The following is an 18,927-nucleotide window of genomic DNA, read 5'->3' on the forward strand; positions in this document are numbered from 1 at the left end:
ATTTATATTAGATTGAATTGGTCACCTTTGACACGAACTATGGGCTTCAAACGGTCAATGAAACCGTCACAAGCTGCCCGAATGTTGCTCTGCGGTATTTTGGCCCATTCCCGACGAAGCGCTTGCTTGAGGTGATCGACACTTTGGTATTTTTTAGTAACAACCTTGCTTTCCAAAATACTGCAGACACAATAATCCAACGCATTGGTATCCGGAGATTTTGATGGCCATTGTGCGCTGGAAATGAAGCGAGGAACCTCTTTTTGTAACCATTCTTGGGTGGCGCGTGCTGAGTCCAATGGTGGTGACAGTCCTGGTGGAATGTCCAAGGTCTGCGGCCAAAATGTTTGCGTGTTCAAGGCTTTAATACACCCTCCAGAATATTATCGCGATAATATTCGGCATTTATTCTGATGCCACGGACGATTAATACGAGCGGAGAGCGACCATCGGCTGTTATGGCGAGAGGCTCCGAGAGGTCCTTTCCGACTCTAACTGCTGACCTTGTGCCAGTTAAAGTTATCCTGCATAGAGTTATTAATTTTGCAGGAATGCCGAACGCAGACATGGCTTTAAACACCTCTGAGCGGATAGGGCTGTCAAATGCGGCTTTATAGTCGACGAAGAGGTGGAATGTGTCGATATGTTTTTCTTGGGTCTTTTCCAGGATTTGGCGCAGAGTGAAAATCTTGTCTATGGTGGATTTGCCAGGTATGAAGCCGCATTGGTATGGTCCAATAATGTCATTGACCATTGGCTTCAGTCGTTCACACAACACGCTGGACGGCACTTTATACGCGATGGGAAGGAGACTGATTCCTTTATAGTTGCCGCATATCGTCTTGTCTACTTTTTTGTGAACGGGACACAGGATGCTGAGGTTCCAATCGTTGGGCATACATTCCTCTAGCCAAATTGTTCTAATCAGCTGATGCATGCTCCTAATCAGCTATTGACCACCGGTCTTGAATAGTTCGGCTGGCAAACCATAGGCACCTGCTGCTTTGTCATTCTTCAGCCGATTGTTTCTATTCTGACCTCATCTTTCCTAGGTGGTATACACTCTATAGCTTCATCTCTCATTGGTACTGGGGTATCTTCTTCACCGCCATTATTTGATACCAGAAGCTTTGCAAAATGCTCCTTCCAGATCCTCAGCACGCTATCTGTATCTGTCACTAGATTTCCTTCTTCATCTCTACAGGAGGATGTGCCTGCACCAAAGCCTTCGGTTTGGTGTTTTACTCGTTGGAAAAATTTCCGGACTTCATTCTGACTCCTGCACATCTCGATTTGGTCGCGCTCACGTTTTTCTTGTTCTTTCTTCTTTTTTCTGAAAATACGTTTCTCCTCTCTCCTTTTTTCCCGATAATTCTCTCTTGCATTACGTGTTGCTACTGTCTGCAGGGTTGCCCTATACGTTGTGTTTTTCTCCTCAGTAGCATTACGATACTCCTTGAAAGTCAGAGAAATTTAATACGACGTAAGAAGTTTTGCTTAAAATATTTTGTCAAACTGAACAAAATGTGAGTTTTGAGTACTTAAAAGCCCTAACAAGAACTATTGGAACGAATCTAAGATTTTCGCTGACGAAGTAGCGGGCGCCATCAAGTTTCTTGTAAAATCTTTTATAGGTTTCAGAATACACCAGGTCATAAATGCTAAAAGAAAACCAGGCATTTTAAAACCATACTATCCAATATTAATAACTTTTTGAAAAAACTTATCCATAAATACGTCACATGTATGTCTGGGCATATTTGTATCCTTCAACCTATTTTTAAACTATGTCCCCCAGTACCAAATGCTAGGAAGTTAAATATATCTCAAAAGCAATTGTCACACAATTGTTTATACAATTACATTTATTTGGCGACAAATCCGCATTTGTCTTTCCTACTTCTTCCACGATTCGTGTAAAAATAAATTTAGAAAGTTCAACAAAAAATAAAAGACATTTTTTTTCGAAGACAACATACAAGCGATTTCATCCTTATGTCAGCATCCTTTTCAAGATTGACATTGATGTTTCGTTTTTTTTTGTCATCAAAACCAATAGCAGCAACAACAAAACAGAGAGTAACGCTAATGAACAAATTTAGTGTATGTAGAGAATAGACCGGTTATTTATAGCAAAAGCTATAAATAGGACTCATTCATCCCCATGTCATAGAATCGGGTTTGTTTTGTCTCTGAAACCCTTTTTTGAATCACACGAAGTTTCATTCATAGATGTGTTTTTTTTTTTCCAACAAAAATTTAAGATGAATGGGAAAAACAAAAAATCAAAAAAAAAAAAAAAAAAAGATTTATAAAATAGATTTTCTTCAGTAGGAGTACCCGTAGATTGTATAAGATGATTACGATTGAAATGGGATTGACTGAGGGAAATACTCGTACTGTATAAAATATACAATTTTTATATGGGAAGTAAATGGTAATATTTTGGTATAGGAGAAACATAAGAAATTGTATATTCATTGAAAAAATATAAATATAAATGACAATGTAACACAAGAACGTATAAAATAGAATTCAGTATTGCATTAACATTGGAAATCTCATAAGAGAATCGTCAATTGGTTTATAATGAGGAATATGTAATAAAGTAGAGGTAAATTCTATAAACTGAAAAACGGTTTTACTCATATCAGTTTGGCCACCTTCATTGAAGATATAGAGCAAAGCGTTGTATTTAAATAAAAGATTTTATATGGGAAACATGAAGAATAATGTTTCTCGCAAATTATGTCCTTTTCCAGCAGGGTCCAGAGTGAGAAATTTATTTGGAATTTGTCTGAAGCCAAACTTGCTAGCAATGCAAGAAAGACAGATCCGTAAAATACGATCCACGTCCAAAAGAACTCTGACCTATCAAGTTGTATTCTGAGTCATAGACGTATCCATATATGCCTTCCAACAACAAACAAAAAATGAGATTTTCGGCCCGGTCGAATACCCTCCATCATTTGGAACGAATTTTGCAATTCTCAAAAACAATAAAATCGGTTGAAAAATCTGGTCTGTTACAATATTCAAATGCCAAACTTAAAACCAGTAAAGAAATCCTTAAAGTCGGGCGGGGCCGACTTTATGATACCCTACACCACTTTGCTTATTTAGTAGAGCTCCACATAACAATTAACAGCTTTTATGGGAGAATTCAATCATACACCCTATGATTATAATTATAAGTTAAAGGACTTGTATTGTCCATTTGATATATATGGGAGCTATATCCAAATCTGAACCGATCTTGATAAAATTTGGCAAAGATATTTCTGAGCTGTATTTCATATATTTCCCTGAATATAGTTATTAAGGAGTGCATATTACGGCTGTGTGTAACAAATATAACAAATCGGATGAACAGTATACATGGGAGCTATAGCTATATCTGAACCGATCTTAACCAAATCTGACATACTAGCTTGTAGACTCAATTCGCCCGTAAGTGCCTAATTCCATCCCATTTGGACAAATATTAGACGTTTGGTGCATAATAAAAGGTAAATCGGACGAAGTTATATATGGGAGTTATATCCAAATCTGAAACGATCTCGATAAAATTTAGGAAATGTATTTCTGAGCTGTATTTGATATATTTCCCCAAATATTGTTGTTGCGGAGTGCATATTATGGCTGTGGAGGACATAAATAACAAATCGGATGAACAATACATATGGAAGCTATAGCTAAATCTGAACCGATTTCGATGGAATTTGGCATACTTATTTTCAGGTCTAATTTGGGTGTATATGCAAAATTCCATACAATTCGGGCTGATATTACACGTTTGGTGCACAATAAAATGCAAATCGGACGAAGATATATATGGGAGCTATATCTAAATTTTGACCGATTATCTCTAATTTCAATAGGGTTCGTCCTTGGGCTAAACAAATTATTTGTGCAAAATTCCATCTGGATAGGGCAATAAATGCGAACTGTACTTTGTTTACAAAAATACAATAAACGGACGGACGGACAGACATGCATAAATCGACTCAGAATGTGATTCTATGCAGATCATCGAAAGCAACTACGGGTCTATATCGTTTCCTTTTGCCTGTTACAAATAAATGCACAAAGATATAATACCCTGATCACCATGTGGTGTAGGGTATAAACATCGGTGAAAAATGTAGCTAAAATCATTAAAATACCGAATATCGCTATACGAAAACATGGACCTGCACAGACAATTTTCAGTCATAAGCTGTAGAATCCTTTACGAACTTACCAAATTTGACACAATTCCGGTAAATAATGTCGCTATAGAATGTCGCCATAAAATTTTATGCTGATCAAGACAAATAAATATTTTTTGTGGTATAAAATATATACTTCAATGTGTTACAAACGGAATGACAAACTTAATATACCCTCCATACTATGAGGGTATAAAAAACATTTTATAAAGGGTGAGATAAAAAATTGCAACAAAGTCAAAAGCCATAATTTTTATATTCTTTTTTTATTGAATGAAAGCAAAAAATGTCGGAAATAGCATCAAATTTTGGAATAAGTCAAGATTTGTTCGAATTGGTCACCTTTGACACGAATTATAGCCTTTAAACGGCCAATGAAACAGTCACACGCTGCCCGAATGTTGCTCTGCGGTATTTTGACCCATTCCCGGTGAAGCGCTTGCTTGAGGAGATCGACACTTTGGTATTTTTTTAATGCCAACCTTTGCGTGCCCAAGGCATTAATACACCCTCCAGAATATTTTCGCGATAATATTCGGCATTTATTCTGATGCCACGTCGATTAATACGAGCGGAAAGCGACCATCGGCTGTTATGGTGGCGCACACCATCACCGTGACAGACGCTTGAGTTCTTTTGGCCAACCGAAGGTGCACATTTTCAGCTGACCTTTTTGCTGGACAACGAATGTTTTCCCATTGGCAGTTCACCACTTTCGACCAAGCGAAACAACTCCTTAGCTCTTTTGAGTCTATTTTCTTTCCGTTGCGGTGTAAGTTCTTGCACTTTTTGGAATTTCAATGGCTTTACCCCGAGCTCATTTTTCAATATTTGCCGAATGGAATATTGCGATATTTTCAGCACATTTTCGGCCACTGCGCCGCGGGTTTCGATCAAGTCGCTTCTTTACTTTTCGAACCATTTCTGCTGATGTTGCTGTTTTCTTTCGTCCATTTCCTTGACGTCGGGCTACGCTACCAGTATCACGGTAACGATCGATGGTACGAGACACAAACGATTTATTCACATTTAAATGCTGGAGTGCTCTAACGATAGCCATTTATGATTTTCCAGCCAAATACAAAGAAATCAGACTATCACGCTTAAATTACATCACGAACAACTTTTTTTGTCGAAAATTCTCAACAAAATGCTTTTGTACGCTTGTCAAAAATATAATGAGCTGTCACTGGAATAATTTTAACAGCTGTCGGACGAGTGCCTTAGAAATGACAGCAGTCTGAAGTTGGTTGCGGTTTTATCATCTCACCCTATATGTCTCGTATGAAATTAATCAAGTTCTGGATGTAGTTCAAATGCAGAAATGAAGACCCACTATATGAGAAATATTGTCCCACCGCTTCTCGGACCTCCACCCAATACGTCAAACTTTCGAATACCATAAATTTATTGAAATGAAAAATTGCTTAAGTCTGGAGTATTTCCCGCATTGACTTAACTTCATATTACTCTTTACTACAGAGAGCAATGTTTTCCCAAACGAAATTGAAAAAAAAAATATTTATCCCAATAAGGATAACGTGTCCTTGTGTTTCCTCTCCTGCATATGGTAAATATTTGGATGATCATATAGCCCATGAAATAAGAAATTATTACCCAAATCTCTTGAAAAATCGCGCATTTCAATAATTGTAATATCGCTAGTGTAAATATGGGATATTTAGATGCTCTCTTTATGGTGCTCTCACGCCAAAGGCGTGGAATTTCAAGGATCAATATAACTTCCCCATAAAAGCATGTCGACATTAAGTCACGTTCTTCTAGGTTTCAGAAAAGTTTTATAAAAATTAAAAATTTTTCCCAATTTTTTTTTTATTCAAAGTTCCTTACTAATATTTTTTCCAATTTTTTTTTCTATTTTCAGTCCATGTGTCTTTTCCGTAAGTATTTCCTCAGTAGCATGTGATTCACTTGACCATTTGCTTTGAAAATTACATTTTAATATTTTATAAATTTTCCTGTTTTTTTGTCTTTACTTTCTTCGAAACGTATCGAATTTCAATTTGTTATGCATTTGAAAGGATGCACACGTACACAGGGAGAAACTTTGCTCCTGTCGATAAAATGGCTGTAAAAAACAAGGAAAAGCCAACAACACGTAAAACAATGTCCATGTGTTAGGATCGGTCGGATGGTCGGTACGACGATTTGACCACATGTGACGTTCAATTTTTGTAAATTATCCATTGGCCGGTTTGGTTTGTTGGCTTTTGAGGAAGCGTTAATGGTAAAATAATGAGAATTTTATAAGGCAAGTGATGGGAAAAAACTCCCTCACACACACACATACAAAGGATACCTAATGACACAGTTTTCTTCTTTTTCTCTTTTTGCTGGCAAATGTTTTGTTTGGGTGTCACGTTTCGGTAATCTGGTTTTAAGGAACTGTTTTGCTGCAGTTTCTTAAAACCATGTTAAGCTTTATTGTGTGATCAGAAATAAAAAATAAGGATATCAAATGGGAATTTTAGAGTTGGGTTTTTTTTTTTTTTTTTTTTTTTTTTTTTTTTCTTGGGAAAATTGTATCCTAAAACTTGTAAAATTGCAGATAAGCTTTTATGGGCGAATGGATCAATCTATAAATGTTGTAACATGGGCATGCTATAGTTGTCACTGTGATGATGAACACAAAAAACAAACATGGGTAGGAGGGATTAGGTCGAAGGGCAGAATAATAAAGTTGATGTTGGAAAATTCAGCAGTAACTGTTGGGAAACTTTAAGCCATGCCCAGCATATCATGTAAATTCAATGACATCTTGTATTTTGCACAATAGAGATGGTAGTACAGCTGAAGACAATATTGCCAAGTGCCTATTGAAGAAAATACATATATTTCAGGGTGTCTTAAAGGTATTTTTCGATGATGACATAACAAGCATGGTACAATGAAGAGAAGGTAGGTCAACTTTGAAAAAATTGCAAGTATAGAGGTCTACCTGTTTGGCTTGTAATGTCAGAAATAGTATCAAAACAATAACAAAATCAAAACAACTTGTTGCATTTATTTTGAATAAATAATTGAAAACCGCTAAAACTGAATGAAAGGTCAACACTTCTTTTCAAAACCAGGTTCTATATATCTCTAAAGGATTATTTCGCTACAAAAACTCTAGATTTTGTCGATGCATACGATGAAATAAACATTTTGAAAACATCCGAATTTGAATGTTTTCTGAACAATTTTTTGTTATTGAAAAGAAAACACATACATAAACAAATAAATATGACATATTAAGCCAAGAAAATAAAAAAAATTGAAATCATATGGTATCAAAGCCCTACCTTGATATCATTGTACCATGATAACAAGTATGCAAAAATTCTTTGGTGGAGCGCCAAGACCTTTTCAAACTTTACTGTGTTGTGTTCCAGCTAATATTGTTGTAACCTTATTTCTTACATGAAAATAAAAGCAATCTTTCAAAATATTGGATATATCTGCGGACAAAGAAAAAAAAAAAACAAGCAAAAAAGTATCGGTCGGTTTTGCCGACAGATGTACTGGGTTGCCCATATTCGACGGACCTTTGGGCCCTTTGGGCCCATTCCAATCGACGAGGCTTGTCCGCAGGCAACATTCTTTGCGTCAATTGAATTTTGTACGGGAACAAATGCAAATCAATGCGAATAATCCGTTGTAAAGTGGACCGAGCCATGCCCAACTGCTGAGAACGGCGTTTTTGAGATGTTCTTGGGGACCTCTCAACACTGGCTCGTACGGCAGCGATATTCTCGGCCGATCGCGTTGGTCGACTTTTATATGGCCTCTTCGGATTAGAAAGAGCCTTACCAGTCGAAAATTTTTCGTATAAACGCTTAATGGTGTTCGTAGAAGGCGCACTTCTCACATTTTTTTTCACAATTGACTTCTTCTGTTGAATGTAAATTTCAACTATTTCAGAGCGCTCGCGTGGCGTGTATTGGTTCATGGTAAAAATCTGCTTGGACTGACGCTTCAAACGCGGTATGTCATTAAGCGATGTGACATCTCTGTCAAAAGTTATGGCGTTGCCAGATGGGTCCGTCGAATATGGACAACCCTGTATACCCTCAGCCAATATTCGATTATTTCAAAATATTTTGTCTGCTGTTATGATTATTCAAATGTTTAACCCCTTATGCAGTTGGTTCCGAAGGAATTGGTTTTTTAGTTTTTTTTTTTTTAGGTTTTGACTGTGCTGTGTTAATGGAAATTTAGGGAATGTACCAAGGGGAGGGAGGTACCAAAAGAAGTGGACCGATGTATCCCATCTTCACAACAGATCTTTTGTTAGTGGAAATAATGGGATGCGCGAAATATAAAGAGAACCTAATGCTTATTTCGGATTTTATAAACGTTTTGGTTATTCAAAACTTTGACCCTTTGTGAAGGAGGTAGCAGGAGGAATGATCCGATCTCTACACCGTTTTTTTTAAAAAGATCATGTGTTGATAGAAATATTTAAATGTGCCAAGTCTAAATGGAATCCGATGTTAATTTCGCGTTTTATAAGCTTAATGGATATTAAAAATTTCGACCTTTTGTGGGGGAGGTACCGGAAGGAGTGGACCTATATATTCCATCTTAACACCAGACCTTGGGTTAATATAAATATTTGAATGTGTGAAATTTTAAGACAATCGGATTCTTACATCACATTTTATAAGACTTATAATTATTCAAAATTCGCACCCTTTGTGAGGGAGGTACTTAATGGAGTGGAACGATATTATACATTTTTGCACCTGACCTAGAAGTGACGAAAATATTAGGATTTGCAAAGTTGGAGCAAACCCGGAATATCGCTTCTCTTTCTGTGAAAAAAAAAATTTTTTCTGTTTTTTCTTTTTTTAAATTTTTTGTGGGGGAGGTACCAGAAGGAGCGGACCGATATATTCCATTTTAACACCAGACCTTGGGTTAATATAAATATTGGGATGTGTGAAATTCGAAGGCAATAGGACTCTTATATCACATTTTATGAGAGTTGTAACTCTTCAAAATTTTGACCATTTGTGGCGGAGATACTTGATGGACTGGACCGATATTTTCCATTTTCACACCTGACATAGCACTGACGCTAATATTAGGATTTGCCAATTTGGAGCAAACTCGGATTATCATTTCTCCTTCTGTGCAAAAAATATATATTTTTTAAAATTTCGACCTTTTGGGGGGGAGTTATCAGAAGGAGTCGACCGATACATTCCAGACCTTGGGTTAATAAAATTATTGGGATGTGTGAAATTTGAAGACAATCGGACTCTTACATCATATTTTATAAGAGTTGTAATTATTCAAAAATTTGACCATTTGTGGTTGAGGTACTTGATAGAGTGGACCGATATTGTCCATTTGCGTACCTGACGTAACACTGACGCAAATATTAGGATTAGCAATTTTGGAGCAAATTCGGATTATCATTTCTCTTTCTGTGCGGTAAATCATTTTCTTTGAAAATGTTGACATTTTGTGTGAGAGGTACAAGAAGGAGTGGCCCGATATTGCTCATCTCCGAACTCGATCTAAGTTTGACAAAAATATTACGATGTACCATGTTTGGATTAAATCGGACACTCCCTTCGAGTGTTATCGTGCGAACCAGCCATCGCTAGATCGACTCCAAATGTCCTGAAACGGATTTGGTCCAAAGAGACCTTTATTCCGATGAGGCACGTTTTGGCCGTATCAAATGATATGGTTCAGGGTATAAAAAAAATATGGCTAGAATTATCAAAACACCGAATATCGGTGAGTGCCGTTATACAGGAACTTTGGAAAATTTTTTGCTATATTATTCAACCGAATTGTTTCAAATTTGGTATTTGATGTTTGTAATGGATACTAAAGCCTATGAGAGAAAATTGTCTGTGCAGGTCCATGTCTTCGTATAGCCCCAATATAACGGCACCTCCCGATATTCGGTATTTGATGTTTTTAGCAACATTATTCACCGGAATTATTTCAAATTTGGTGTTTAAAGTTCGTAATGGATACTTCAGCCTATGACAGAAAAATGGCCTATGCAGGTCCACGTCTTAACGGTACCTCCCTATATTCGGTATTTTGATGCTTTTAGCTACATTATTCACCGAATTGTTTTATTCAAATTCCGCATTTGAATATTGTAATGGTTTATAACAAAAGTTGCCTATGCAGGTTCACGTCGTCGTATAGACCCTAATATGACGGCTACATTCGGTATTTTTAAGATTTCAACAGAATTTTTAACGGATTTTATTTTTTATTTATTTATTTATTTTTATTTTATTTTTATTTTTTTTAAATTGCCAAAATCGTTCCAAATGGTGGGGAGTATTCAAAGATAGGCCCGGCCGAACTTACAGCTTTTTTACGTGTAATACTTCATTTTGGGGGGAGAGGAGAGAAAGAATTATGAAAGATCAAGTTTCATTATGAGTCTCTGAAGCTTGTATACTTAATATGAACCATAAAACACATTACAAAATTCGACCAATTAAACTTCCATTAAATATAAAAAAAAAAATAATCTTGTCGCACAGTGTTATCGGGAGATGCTGCTAATTCCAATACTAGTCCTATTTTGAAAAAAAAATCTGCAGTAATGACTTTATACATCTCTTTTACTTCGTAGCTTTTTATCTTCTTAAACTTTCTTTCCATTCGAATTAGCAACTTTTCAAACCAAAACAAAATATATAATCGCTAAATAAGTTTTACAAACGACCCTAAGCTGTGACATTTTTAGTGGTTTCGCTTAAATATATATTTTTCTTTTTTGGTTTTTTTTTATTCAAAATTTGTAAAAAGTTCTTGTTCGCCATTTTTAGCTTTGCTTCACTAATCATGATTTATGATTAATTATCTTATTTTTAACGCATTGTCGGCAAGTTTTCCGCTGCTACGTATCTGTTGAAATGTATCTCCCCCCAACCCCCCTCGCAAGAGAGGAAAACGCTTTTTGTGCGATAAAACGAAACGTTGTTTTGAGTGAGGGTCTGTGTTGGGAAATATGTTTCACACCAAATGAATGATATCTACTTTTCTGGGTAATTTAGTTTATTTCGTTTTGCCACTGCTTCGTGGGAGGATGGATTCTTAAATTGGTTGGCAACTTGGTGGGGGGAAATTGGGAGTAGCTAACAAGAATTTGGCTTAGTTTTACATTCTTTGAAGTATTGACCAACAGGGCAGCCATACCAACACTGCAAGGAATTTAAATTGCCACAATGAGGACGACGATGATGATGATGCGAAAACAAACACTCAGACACGTTCAACCCCAAACTCGAAGAAAATCCAAAGATACCGGTTGCTTGGAATTTCATTTATTTATTCGGTGACTTTAACATTTTTGTTAAAGCAGATTTTGATGGACAAAAGAACATAAATTTGTTGCCAACTTTGCAGAAGATCCTTATCGGGATACATCATTAAGCAGAGCCCTTGCTGGGGTAGGCACGCCAGCACACACCGGACAAGCAAATGTCCAGCCGAACAGACATATCAAAACGAGATAGATGATTATGATGTTGATGTTGATGGAGGGCAGGGGAGAGAAAGGGAGAGGTAGTTGTGGTGCCATCAACACTTCCATTGAAGACTAACCCCCCTCTCTCACCCTGCCATTGCTGCCATTCCTATGCCTGTGAAACTAAAAGCATTCCTGTGGACGCTTTATGACAGTTATTTTGTCCACAGGCCAGTCGTTTTGGATAACAATACGCAAAAGGCCATGGGCAATTTCAAATTGAGAAATCTAAGCCTTAGCCTCATGCTGGCCAATATTCGCCGTTTTTCCGTAGATGGCCAGTAGTGCTAGTGTTCCAACGTTAAGCCCAGCTATCGAGGCAGAAACGTGGTGATGATAAGACAGGGATTTTGGTTACAAACTGAAGTGGTGATGGTAGTGGTGGTTGGCTGGTTGGCAATATGAAACTGTTTGCCATGAAAGCCATATCCTTAAGCGATACTCATACAAATCATAAAATCCTTCAAAATAACATCATTTTTTTCTGGTGGTGGTAGTGGTGTTGTTGTTGTTTTTGAATGCCAGCAAGTTATTTTTTTATTACTGCTTAAAGATGAAGCTTAAAAAACAAAACGATTTGGTTGTTGTCGAACAAAAGCCAACATCATTTTGCTGGACTTAACTTAAGATGCTGACACACACAACTTGTGGTTGTGGATAAGTTCGATTGACCGCAACAACGCATAGCATGCAGGTAACTGAAAACCCCTTTAACAAGGCGGATCCCAGGAAAATCCCACCGAATGAAGAAGAGATGAAAATAAAACGGGCAAGGATAATAAACAGTCTCATCACAAGCATAAATTTATTTTTCCTTGTTAAGGCAAATCTTTGCCATTATCTTTGTCGGATGACCGTTTTTCTCCTCTGCCTTTCATTGGCATAAAGTTTTCGTATAATTTGGCATTTAATCATTGGAATATTTTGTAAACTTTTTCTTCTTCTTCTTTTTCTTTTATCTGAGGCGAAAAGAATTGGGTCATGAGTTGTTTTTTGAAGGGTTCAAAGTCCTTAAAGAAAATATTATAAATGCGAAAAGTTTTACAAGTCGCAAAAATAATGACAGACCTTGATCTGTGGAATTGTTGAATATGTGAGTGATAACAAGTAAAAAAAAAACATTAAGTTCGGCCGGGCCAAACTTTTAATACCCTCCACCTTAGGGTAAAGGAAACATTAAAACATATCGGGAGGTATCGTTATATGGGGCTACACCAAAACGTGGACCTATAATTACAATGACTCGCCACACGAACTGGGACCCATTATAATCTACAACTATCAATTTTCAGAAAAATTCTTGAAAAAATGTGTCAAAAATCATCAAAATACCGAATATTGGGAGGTACCGTTATATGGGGACTATATCAAAACGTGGACCTATACATGCAATGTTTTGCCACACGCATAGGGACCCGTTATGACCTACAAATACCAATTTTCAGACAAATCCGTGAAACAATGTGGCATAAATCATTAAAATACCGAATATCGGGAGGTACCGTTATATGGGGACTATACCAGAACGTGGACCGATATATTTCATTTTCAATACCAACCATCCTAGACACAATACAAATTGTTCTGCTGAATTTTGACGCGTTACGTCAAATAATGTGGGCTGCATCGTGATTTCAACAGACAGATAGACAGACGAACAGACAGACGGACAGACAGACGGACATGGCTAAATCGTCTTAGAATTTTACGCTGATCAAGAATATATATACTTTGTTGGGTCTGACATGAGTATTTCGAGGAGTTACAAACGGAATGACAAAATTAATATACCCTCCATAGTATGGTGGAGGGTATAATAAAAACAGTTCAGTGCATCCCAAGCTTCAGCGGGGGAGGTGGCACAAAACAAACCCTTTCTTGTCAATCATTGAATAATAACTCACTAGAATGGGGTGGGTTTCAATACCAAGAGTCCTGCAGACATTATATACATTTGAGTAAAATTTTAACAACCTACTTCACATCGTTCGGAAGCTAAATCGACATAGAATTTTCTGTTGATCAACAATACAGGGTAAGATGAAAAAACTCCAACCAACTTCAGCCTTCTGTCATATCTAAGCCACTCGTCCGACAGCTGTTAAATTATGATGAGAGCTCATTACATTGTTTACAAGCGTACAAAAGCATTTTGGTGAGAATTTTCCAGAAAAAAAGATATTCGTGATGGAATTCAAGCGTGATAGTGCGATTTCTTTATATTTGGCTGGAAAACAACAAGTGGTTGTCGTCAGAGCACTCCAGCATTTAAATGTGAATAAATTTTTTGTGTCTCGCACCATGGCTCGTTGCCGTAAAACTGGTAGCGTAGCCCAAAGTCAAGGAAGTGGACGGAAGAAAAAAAAAACGACATCAGCAGAAATGGATCAAAAAGTAAAAAAAACGACTTGATCGAAGCCTGCGTCGCAGTGCCCAAAAAAATTACTCATGAGCTGAACATATCGCAATATTCCATTCGGAAAATATATAAAAGGCGATGATCGCTCTCCGCTCGTATTAATCGGCCGTGGCATCAGAATAAATGCCGAATATTATCGCGAAAATATTCTGAAGGGTGTATTAAAGTCTTGGGCACGCAAACATTTTGATCGCAGACCTTGGACATTCCAACAGGACTCAGCACCGTTGCACTCAGCACGCGCCACCCAAGAATAGTTAAAAAATTAAGTTCCTCTCCTTCATTTCCAGCGCACAATTGCTTCCAAAATCTCCGGATACCAAACCGTTGGAGTATTGTGTCTGGAGTATTTTGGAAAGCAAGGTTGGCTCTAAAAAAATACCAAAGCGTCAATCACCTCAAGCAAGCGCTTCGCTGGGAATGGGCCGAAATACCGCAGAGCAACATTCGTGCAGATTTCGACGGTTTCATTGGCCGTTTGAAGGCCATAATTCGTGCCAAAGGTAACCAATTCGAACAAATCTAAACTTCTTAAAATGTGATGCCATTTCCGACCATTCCATTTTCTTTCTCGTTTTTATACCCTACACCACTAGGTGGTCAGGGTTTTATGTCTTTGTGCATTTGTTTGTAACAGGCAAAAGGAAACGAGATAGACCCATAGTTTATTTTGATGATCTGCCTAGAATCACATTCTAAGTCGATTTATGCATGTCCGTCCGTCCGTCTGTCCGTCCGTCCGTCCGTCTGTCTGTCTGTCCGTCCGTCTGTCCGTCTGTCCATGTATTTTTGTATACAAAGTACAGGTCGCATTTATTGCCCGATCCAGATGAAATTTCATTTGTTTGGCCCAATGACGAACCCTATTGAAATTGGAGATAATCGGTCAAAATTTAGATAGAGCTCCCATATATATCTTCGTCCGATTTGCATTTTATTGTGCACCAAACGTGTAATATCAGTCCGAATAGCATGGAATTTTGCACGTACGATCAGATTGGACCTGATAATAAGTATGCCAAATTTGATCGAAATCGGTTCAGATATAGCTATAGCTCCCATATATATTGTTCATCCGATTTGTTATTTTTGTCCTCCGTAGCCGTAATATGCACTCTGTAACAAGAATATTTGGGGAAATACAGCTCAGAAATACATTTGCTAAAATTTATCGAGATCGGTTGAGATTTTGATATAGCTCTTATATATATCTTCGTCCGATTTGCCTTTTATTGTGCACTAAACGTCTAATATTTGCCCAAATTGGATGATATTTGGCACTTATGGCCGAATTGAGACTAGAAGCTAGTATGTCAAATTTGGTGAAGATCGGTTCAGATATAGCTATAGTTCGTATATATATTTTTCATTCGATTTGTAGTATTTTTTACCCACAGCCGTAATATGCACTCCGTAACCAAGATATTCAGGGGAATATATCAAATCCAGCTCAGAAATATCTTTGCCAAATTTTATCGAGATCGGTTCCACTTTGGATATAGCTCCCATATATATTTTTATCCGATTTCAAATTAATTGTGCACCAAACGGGCAATACAAGTCCGAATTTAAAAGACGCAAATGCTCCGGCATATTTAGTCCTTTGAACTAATCTACTAAATTAGCAAAGTGGTGTAGGGTATCATAAAGTCGGCCTCGCACGACTTTAAGACTTTCTTTACTGTTTTTTTTTTTTTTTTTTTTTTGTTTTTTGTGAGCAAATATTTTTTTATTTATTCTGAGATTTAAATTGAAATTTTGTGAAAAATATTTTTTCTATTTAATTTTTTTGTCTAAAGCGAAAGAGTTCTCGGCCTGTATGGTCTCGTCTCGTCTAGTCTTTTTCTTTTTTTGGAGCAAATATATATTATTGATATACAATGGAAAAAGAGATTTTTGTTCCTTGAAGAATTGAAGTAAAATTTGATGAAGAATATTTTTATCGTTCAAACAATTGTTTGCAGTAGATTTTTGTATAAACTCAATAGAGAACGGCTTTAACCCTTAAATGTGTTATTAATACCTATGAACTCCTGACCTTTAAGTAAAATTTAGACTAAAACAAGTAAGAAAAGGCTATAGTCGTGCGGGGCCGACTATGTTGTACCCTACAACACTACAATATGTTAGAAGCCCCCTTATGTCCAAAACCACATTGGAAGATTTCGCTCTTGAAATTAGGATTTTGACTAGGGACATTTGCCCAACATTTATGCACTCCGTCGGGCTGATAGTTGTTGTAGTCCATTTAACAGATAAATATAATCCAATAGTCATCCAAAATCTTAGAATTCTTCCCTGTCCTTAACTCTCTTCACAGGGGTGTCGATTGGCTTCAATTGTGTGATCGGAAAAACATTTCTGTTTTTGGTTAATTTGAACTCCTAAATATTTTGCAATCATCTCCAAAAGCAAGAAGCCCCTCTGTATCTCAAAACGTCTATAACGTGTCTTCTATTTAAATGCCCTCCACCTTGGAAAAGAGGGTATATATAATTTGTCACACCTCTAAATATTCGTCTTAGACCATTTCAATTAACGATGTTCGATGAAGAGCTTTGAAATTTGACATAATAGTTTATATTCTGTCTAGGATTGTAAGTATTGAAAATAAGATTTGTATATCGGATTCGTATGGAATATTGTTTTAAGAATTTTTATTTTGATGAGTTTAGTCACATATTTAAATGGAATTGTTACAAATTTGATATAGAGAGTTTGCAACGAATTTAACCTCCGGTGGCAGAACATTATGTTCTGTTTCCTGTAGCGCCCATAAAACCATACCTTCAGATATTCGGTATTTTGATGAATTTAGCCCCATTTTGTATTTTACGTATTGGTGGTAATTGTTATACCCTCCACCATAAATAGTGTGGATGGTTCCGTTCGCAACCCATCGAAATAATAATTTTAGACACAACAAAGTACATGTATTCTTGATCAGCGTAAAATTCTAAGACGATTTAGCCCTTTCCGTCCGTCAAAACGAATTAAGATATGAAGCTAAAATTTTGCACAGATCTGCCTTTTGCCTGCAGGCAGGTCAAGTTCGAATAGGGTCTATATCGATCCACGATATTGTATAGCCCCACTATAACGGTACCCCCGATATTCGGTATTTTGATGATTTTAGCCACTTTTTCAATGTCATTGTCTGAAATTCTATACAAGGAGTTCTTTATGAGCACATTACCCCCTGAAAGAGAATTATCTATATCAGTCCACGCCCTCGTATATCACCCATATAACGGCACCTTCCGATATTCGGTATTTTGATGATTTTAACTACATTTCTCAACGAAGTTGTCTGAAATCTACAAAAGGAGTTCCTTGTGAGCAAATTACTCCCTAGGAGGAAATTTTCTATACAGGGTGAGCTAAAAAAGCAGCAACGAAGTTAAACACCATAATTTTTACATTTTATTGAATGAAAATAGCATCAAATTTTAGAATACGTTTAGATTTCTTCGAATTGGTCCCCAATGAAACCGTCACACGCTGCCCGAATGTTGCTTTACGGTATTTTGCGCTTGCTTGAGGTGATCGACACTTTCGTATTTTTTAGTGCAGGACAACGAATGTTTTCTCATCGGAGAAAACCAAATTCGGCAGTTAACCACTTTCGGCCAAGCGAAGCAACTCTTTAGATCTTTTGAGTATATTTTCTTTCCGTTGCGTATGAAATTCTTGCATTTTTCGAATTTCAATGGCTTTACCCCGAGCTTATTTTTTAATATTTGCCGAATGGAATATTGCGATATGCTCAACTCACGAGCCATTTTTCGGTCACTGCAACGCGGGTTTCGATCAAGTCGTTTCTTTACTTTTCGAACCATTTCTACACTTCCTGGCTGCCAGTATCACGGTAACAAGCGATGGTACGAGACACAAACAACGTTATTCACATTTAAATGCTGGAGTGCTCTCACAATAGCCACTTCTGATTTTCCATCCAAACATAAAGAAATCACACTATCACACTTTAATTCAATCACGAATAACTTTTTTTCTGGAAAATTCTCACCAAAATGCTTTTGTTCGCTTGCAAACAATATAATGAACTGTCACTCGAATAACTTTAACAGCTGTCGGACGTATAGCTTAGAAATGAGAGCAGTCTGAAGTTGGTGGCAGTTTTTTTCATCTCACCATGCATAGGTTAACGGTGTCATATATCCCCTACGACGTATAAATTTCGTATATGAAGTTGGAAAAAATTTCTACATCCGATGACCCAAATTACCTATGCAAGACCACGTCTTCGTATAGCCCCCATATAACGGTTTTTATTTGAGCGGTATTTTCAGACGGCATTTTTTTTAATTTTTTAAGTTTCTTCCAAATGGTCGGCCCGGCCGAACTTAGCTGCGTTTTTAATTGTTTCACTTGTTGTCTCTACATTCATTATGTACTCAGTTTTCCTGTAAATTTTGGAACAGATTGAATTCTGTGGCACAGTGTTATATAGGAATGTTTTTTTTTTTTTCAATTTGCTGAGCTATAACTGCATTGAAACACCCTTTTTTGTTTTGTTCTCTAAAAACAAAAAAGTTGAAAAAAACTAGAAAAATCAGCCCCTCACTTTTGAATTTTTGTAAACTTTATTTGCTTATATTCCTCTCTGTGCTTTAGAATTTACTTTTGCCCGTCTTCTTCAAGTATTTCGCATTAAGATACTCCTTTTTCTATTTTTAAATAATAGACAATGATAACATGATGAAATATGTAATTTTCCTATTTTATTTTTTGGTTATTCACTTTACTCTCACATAATAATT

At 36.8% G+C, this 18,927-nt stretch overlaps 1 protein-coding gene across 1 annotated transcript in view; it reads left to right on the plus strand.

Annotated features, from left to right (window-relative positions):
* Window positions 1–18,927, plus strand: part of LOC101890202 (uncharacterized) — a 172,908-nt gene that overhangs the window by 67,545 nt on the left and 86,436 nt on the right. Inside the window, exon 2 of the mRNA XM_059119592.1 lies at window positions 6,097–6,112. The gene's annotated coding sequence lies outside the window, so the exon portion shown is untranslated. The remainder of the gene's footprint in view (window positions 1–6,096; window positions 6,113–18,927) is intronic.

Source organism: Musca domestica, unplaced genomic scaffold (assembly GCF_030504385.1).
Source record: "Musca domestica strain aabys unplaced genomic scaffold, Musca_domestica.polishedcontigs.V.1.1 1, whole genome shotgun sequence".
Taxonomy (NCBI): domain Eukaryota; kingdom Metazoa; phylum Arthropoda; class Insecta; order Diptera; family Muscidae; genus Musca; species Musca domestica.